Source organism: Humulus lupulus, chromosome 5 (genome assembly GCF_963169125.1).
Source record: "Humulus lupulus chromosome 5, drHumLupu1.1, whole genome shotgun sequence".
Lineage (NCBI taxonomy): Eukaryota > Viridiplantae > Streptophyta > Magnoliopsida > Rosales > Cannabaceae > Humulus > Humulus lupulus.
The window spans coordinates 172,412,829-172,420,223 of NC_084797.1; the positions used below are offsets into that span (position 1 = coordinate 172,412,829).

The 7,395-nt window shown below is 33.5% G+C and overlaps 1 pseudogene; it reads right to left on the reverse strand.

Moving 5' to 3' along the window:
* Positions 1-3,084: 3,084 nt before the first annotated feature.
* LOC133779695 (actin-related protein 8-like) lies at positions 3,085-6,084 on the reverse strand (annotated as a pseudogene).
* Between the last annotated feature and the right edge of the window lie 1,311 nt (positions 6,085-7,395).

Genomic DNA, 7,395 nt, shown 5'->3' on the forward strand with positions numbered 1-7,395 from the left:
TTCTACAAGACTTGCACTTAATATATAAATTTTAAACAGGAAAATATCCAGAGAATTTTCTCATAAATAGTACTTTTGTTAATGGGATGTTACTCTTTCTTTTGTATTTGGTTTTTTATGTATATATTCAAACTAAAAAATTTTATGTAATGGTCTTGCGCTAAAAAATGTTTTACATTTTATTACCCAAGTTTTTGAATTGCAAGAAGCTATTTCTATAATTATTCTAATATATTTCCCCACATGGGTTTCGATTCTACTTTCAAATTTCTATGGTTTTTGAAGTTTATTAGATATACATCAAATAACTAACAGAAAATCAGAAAACAGTCCAGCCATATTTATTAACCAACCATCAATCATTATCAATTCAAAATATTCAATCATTCTAAAGTTTATATATTCTCTTTTTCTTTTTTTACCTATTAAAATTCATTCCTTATTGCTCAAATGGTTTTGATTGTTCTAGTGCTGAGATTTTTAATTGTATGTTATAGCAGTTACTTGATTTTCTAGTACCATGATTCTTAGTCCCACTAAAGATTTCTTGGTCTAAATCTATTACTAATTTCTAGTACTTTAGTTTCATTAAGCTTTCAAGAGATTCTAGTGTTGTTTTTAATTTAAAAATCAGATTCTAAAATGGTAGCCACTAACTAATTGGGTTTGGATCAAAGACAAGATTTTAGCTTGGGTTGTGGCAATTAAATCTAATCTATACATATGGAAATAATGAAAACAATATGACTAAATGAAAATTTTAATCTATACGTATAATGAAAAATCTAATCTATACATATAAAAGCTTACCTAACCATCTATCAATACCAAGTCAAAAAATTCAAACAACACACAATAAGTTTTCTTCCTTATATCGCCGCAGCACACAAACAAATTTTCCAGAACCTACTTCTCTAATACACACAAGTTTTCAACCTTCCGTTATCACTGCAGCACACAATTTTAATCTCAGAACCTACTTCTCTATGGATGAATATTTAAGATATTCAAACTCCTCTAACGTTTTAAAGATATTAATAATAAGAGTTAAAAGAACAAATTCCGTACCTCTTGCAAATTACCTTTGCAATGCTCCTTGCCAATTCGATCCCCAACCTAAAGAATATAATCAATACTTAAAAGATTAATACAAAATTAAAATTTGTCAATAGATATTAAACAAGCATGTATGATAAACTAACAAACTAAACAACATGGCAAGCAAGCTCAAACAACCAAAAATAAAAGTTGGAATATGACCAATCAGAATAAGGCTTAACTATACAGTGGATGGGTTTAAACTTTACAAGAGTGATATTGCATTGAAATATTGGGCTTTCTATTTTTCTTACTGTCTTCAGAATCTGAAGAGATTTTCTTACTATTTTTCTTACTATTTAAACTGTTCAGTGGATGCTTTCTATACGTGTTTAGTGTAAAGCAGACCCAAAGTTGGGTTCCCCTTAAAAAAAAAAGAAAAAGAAAAAGAAAAAGAAAGACCCAAAGTTGGGTTTAGTCTAGATCAGCATTCCTATAAATTAATATAATCCTAATACATATTTAGTTTTAAATAATTAGAATACTATCTTTTTAACATAACTAGGAGGAGCTTTTATATTTATTTGGTACCAAATTATTTCAGGGCTTGTCTGTCTACTTATTTTACAGTGTAATGTCTTCTTTTAACCACCCATTTTCATTTGTAAAAGTTATGATTAAATGCTTTCAATTTCACCATCCATCATGCCAGTTTCAAATAATGTTTTTTTGAATCAATTTGATAGCTATAAGTTGGTGTGTTGTGAACATTTCCATATACATGCATTGATAGTATTGTCATTGTGTATTGTCATTTTTATTGGGTTATTTAAAAAATTCTATCATTATTTGATCACTTACCTGATTAAAAAAGACTAGAGTTTTTCTTCTCTTTCTTTTTTTTAATGACATAAAAGAGTTTCCCTAACAATAGCCTTTGTAGAACATTAGAGTGTAAGCTCTTTCATTCAAGCTGTTGATATTTAATTTTTTTTATTCGTATTTTGCTGAATATTCTTCTTATTTTAAAATATAATACTTAATATTCTTCAATAGTGTGTTACTTTATTTTAGTACCAGTTTTTTGTTGGTTCCTTGATGTGTAATGGAAGTGAAACAAGCACTTTTGATAGGAAAGGTCATAAAACAGTAGACATGCCTCTTGACAGTGATGTTTTCAAAGTTTTTCTTGGCTACAATGATCCTTAACAGGTATATGCATTTGTCTATATGTATATTTTTTTTAAAAATGAGTTTCAATTCTTAGTTATAAATTTTGCTTGTATAGATAGCTATTGGTTTATTCTACATGGTTCCTGAGATCTGAAGAAATCATGGTGTTGGGTTTTCTATTTGGTGGAATTAAGTTAAAGAATTTGACTTGAAATTTATGAAATTGTTCAAATGGTTTCATTGTTTGATGGCCTGAAATTAAGGTTCATATTGCACTAGGATACCAACTTGGGAAGACATAAATAGTGTTCATGGGTTACAATGGCCTAACCAGGTTCAAGTAAAGTGTTTTACTGCATGTAAGTTGCAAGAAACAAAAGGTTGTCGAGGGAAAATTAGTAACTTATAAATTCATCAACTGTACTTCTGGTTTATAAGATAAACATGTGGCAAGTAGACTTCTGTAACTTGTTATATTTTAATTGCCTGGTTATTATTTATGTATACATTTGTTGGCATTATGTGGTCATTAATACATGAGATATACAAATACCACTATCCTTATTCTAGACATAATAGTAACTTACAAAAACTACAATATTATAGAGTTCCAATTCTAGTGAAAAACAAGATTAGCTGTACCAAATTTGCAAAAGAATAATGAAACAACTACCTGATTATATGCATATTATTCATATGTTTTTCACAATTTAAACACTATACTTTCATGAAGTCTCAATTATATTCTCTTATAAGAACTGTATTCTCGTCACATTTTTAACGCCTAGAATCAAGACATAAAGCATTTCTAGACATCTTTTTCGATGAATTATATGGTAGAAGTTTTAATATCCTTGCAGCACACACACACACTCACATGCATCCACACAGTTGGAACTTTCCTGACAGTGCTCGTGAAGCAATAAATATTATAAGTTCCAGAACTTACACTCCTGCCATTCGTGGCTGGAATAAGATTTCTCCTGTTTGAAACCGCTCTTTTGAAAGAGTGAACTGACCTTCTCCTGCTGCGTCAGATGATGCTCGTGTATCTTTGAGTAGCCCAGCCTCATAATCATAGGCAACATAACAGAGATTCTGTATAGAAATAAGGTCATAAATAGAACTCAGCTTCAGCAAGGTCTCCTTACAAAAATGAGAGAGAAGAGCAGTAGAAAACAAAATTGAAACATTCCACTAAAACACAAGATACTAATGGTATTAGTAGTTTAATGTACCATGAGCAAAATATTTTCTTTGAGGGTGCAAAGCTGATAGTATTAAAACAGAATAACTACAGTCAGGAAAAACGAGGATAAATATTCAACAACAATATTCTGCACTCAAGAAACAAGCAAGACTTCTACCTCTTTCAAAGTGCGAACGGTGTACAGCGATTCAAAACTAATATTGTTCTGCTGCATCAACTCGTTAAGAAACCCGGTAAGTTTTAGTGCTCCCAGTCCCACAACCTCCACACCCACTTTGCGCATTACTTTACCATGTAAAACTAGAAGCCGAAAAAGAAAAGAAAAGAGTATATTTCAAATCCCCAAACATTGACTGCAACCAAGATATGATATAAAAGAAAGCACTGGAAAATCCATAGAATGAAAATGAAAAAAGAAGAATAAAAGCAGCAAGGCTGCATGGAAAGTTAAAACTATAACTTATACTGCAGGGCTAATCAGTATATATCATAGGTAAATGAAACCTTGTTGATAGTTTAAGGAAGCATAAAGCATATAAAAGATAAAAGAGAAACTATCACTCCTTACTTGGAACAACTGATGTGACTTGAAACCCAATATTTACAACAATTCCTGAAGTTCTTCTAGCAGCATACAAAGCTAAAGTTGCCTACATTTTCAAAAACAGAAAATGGATAAGATCTTACAAATAAAAAACATCTATCAAAGAATCAATCGAACATTTTAAGCCAAAAGCAAAAGGTCCAAATTACTCATAAACAAGCATAAGTACATAAAGCATCTTAGCTTATAGTGTTAATAAGTAAATTTGGTGCCTGTTCAGGATTGTCAACCACTCAAGTCACAGAAGCTTGCTTTACAAAAGGAAAATGAAGAATGAAAATTGGATCAAGGCCTCGAAATCTATATCCGATGGTAAATGTCATTTTTGCATGAAACAAACTAATCTTAATTCTTTACCAAAGAGGGGTAGCTCAAATGATAAGGCATATGGCTTGCTATATCACAAGGTATGAGGTTTAAGTTTCTCTTGGATACCTACATAGCAATTGTTAGCGGAATCCTAGTTTTAAAAAAATAAAAAATTACTCTTATTTCTTTTAGTATTAAATATTTTAGAATATTAAACAGCAGCGGCAAGTTAAGGCTTAGCGAAATTTACCTGATTAATTGCACAAACAGCAGGAACATTCATGTTAAATAGTGCTGTATATATAGCTTCCTTGAGTTGCCATCTTGATGCTTTTGCAGATTCAGTATCTGCAATAAAAAGACAGAAACCACATCATAAGGACAGAAAGTGTCTCAAACAAGAAAAACACAAAATTCTCAAGTGTCTCACTAAGGAATTACACGACCAAACTTCAAAAAAATTGAACTATCTAAATTACAGAAAAGGCAATGAATATATAGAAGTTGACCATCATAATGCAATATTGGTATAGACACAACCACTGGCTATGATGGTGCTCTTACCTGCATCCTGTAAAAGACATATCAAATATACATATGTGAGTAAAGAAGCTCATTTCATGAAAGCCAAAGCAAAGAAAAAGAGAGGAGCTACCTGCTATAAATAGTGGAAAAAACTGTCTACGTCTGGTATACATTGGAGACTCAATGTTACCAAATTCCTGCATATGAGAAAGTGACAATTGGGATTACACACAGTTGTGGTTAATGAATGAATGAATGATGAAACTTTGAAGCTGGTAGTTAAAAGGTGACTAAGAAAGTAGCAGAGCGCACAGATGGAGCAGCATACTTGCTCCAACCGTATTTGCAATAGCCAGAGCCACCTGGTCAAAGGATAGAGAAGAACATAATAATAGAAAACAAGAAATGGGTATTAACTAGTGTTCCTTCCTATATAATAACACCACAAGGAGCATATAGTTATATTTTAATTGTCTGGTTATTATTTATGTATACATTTGTTGGCATTATGTGGTCATTAATATTATTGATTAGTTGTAGATATCAGACTTAAAGGAAACCAAGAACCCGTGCACACATGCCTTACACTAGAATATCATGTATACATTTATGAGGTGCATGTACCAACACAGATTTAATACATACTTTAAGCATAAACCTTCCCCTGTTTTAGCAAAAGACTGAATTGTTCGATCACATCTTAATATTTTATTAGGATCTGGAAATGAAAAGAGACCATTTTTCATCTAGACCAGATTTAAAAAGGTCAAACAAGAAAAACCTAATTTAAGAATACCATCATATGATCAGTCATCATATAGCAAAGCAAGTACGACACGCTACTAAATTCTGAGACCACCTGATTCATTTACAAGAGTGCAATTTTCTTTTTCCATTCAAGTAAGACTGTATTCTATCATATACAAGATTTACAACACCAAAGAAAAATGTGAACAAAGTAAAAAAAAAAACATAAAAGAAGTTAATTAAGCAAAAGAAACATGAAAACAATAAAGGTGCCTAATTTGTGTACCTGAGAATGAGTGAAACAGCTAGTGGGTTTGAGGTATTTCTCATAACAGAAGAGGCTCCTCCATTGATAGAGCAAAGGAGAACTTGGTACAAAGAGAGGGCTGACCTGCAAGACTGCAAGTTCAAATGACTCGATCTCTACATCTTTTTTATCTCTTGACTTATAATCTTCATAGTTGTTTCTCTTGAACATTGAACATACCAATATCTAAAATTTCATATCAATCTAGTTTCTATCAAAGATGGGTTTTTTATCATATCAATCTACAACATTCAGCCAACAATTTGTATTATCAGGGATGAGAGAAACGAACCTGAGATAGTGGGCGTGAGGCAGAGAACTCGTGAGGCAGAGAAGCTCCACTCTGGAGCGTGACTTCGTGAGGCGGAGAAAGAGCTCCACTCTGGAGCGAGTCTTCGTGAGGCAGAGATGAGTTGAGGGCGGAGAGACTTCATGAGGGCGGTGAGGGCGGAGAGACTTCGTGAGTGCGGTGAGGGCGGAGAGACTTCGTGAGGGCGGAGTGAGTCTTCGTGAGGGCGGAGAGGGCGGAGTGAGTCTTCGTGAGTGAGAGATGGAGGCTGAGAGAAAGGGAATTTGGCAGAAATTCATTTTGGCGCCTGAGTTTTAGTCATATGGCGCCAAAATATGTCTTATTCAGATCCGTGTGTTTTTAATCCCCCACTATTCAGATCCGTGTGTTTTTAATCCCCCACTTAATAATAGCACTTCTAAATATATGCTATTCTTTAATGTAATATATATTAAATATTGTTGTAGTGTAGCGTTGTAGCGCCCCCTACTAGGCGCTGTAGCGCTACCTTCAGCCAGAAAATGCCCAGAAACCTCTTCCTTCGATTCCATCATTTCTAACCCAAACCAAAAGCTTCCAAACATCAAATTAAGTCCCAAATGAACCCAAATACCACCTCCACATGTCCTAAGACCACAACCCCAAGAACCCTAGCCAAAACTCCAATCAATTCCCAACTTTCCAACTCAAAAACCAGCTGAAACACAACTAGGAAAACAGAGAAAAAACAAGAGTAATAATGGATAAAAACTCACGTCAATCTCAGCAACACACCCTCTTCAATGGTGGAGCATAACCCTAGCTTATCACAGCTTGGTTCCTTGGCTTGGTTCCTCAAAAATAGCTTGAAAAATCCAAAGGGAAATGGGGAAGAGAAACCATCGGGAGAGAAGGGAAGAAGACTCTGTTTTTTGGTAAGCTTCTACAGCCTTAATGACTGATATAAATCTTTAAGGGTGAAAAGACCTAAATGCCCTCAAGTCTAAAATAAACCTTAACAGCCACCAAGGGCAAAATCGTCCTTTCGCACCTATTTTGTTAATCATAATTAACACCCTCCAATTCCCGCTATTCTCAATATTCTCACATACCAACAAATCATATCCCATTACCCTTTAATTTCCGGTAATGTTCTAATCATTAAAATCACCCCGAGACTCACCCCAAGCCCCGAACTTAATCCCGTTATGACC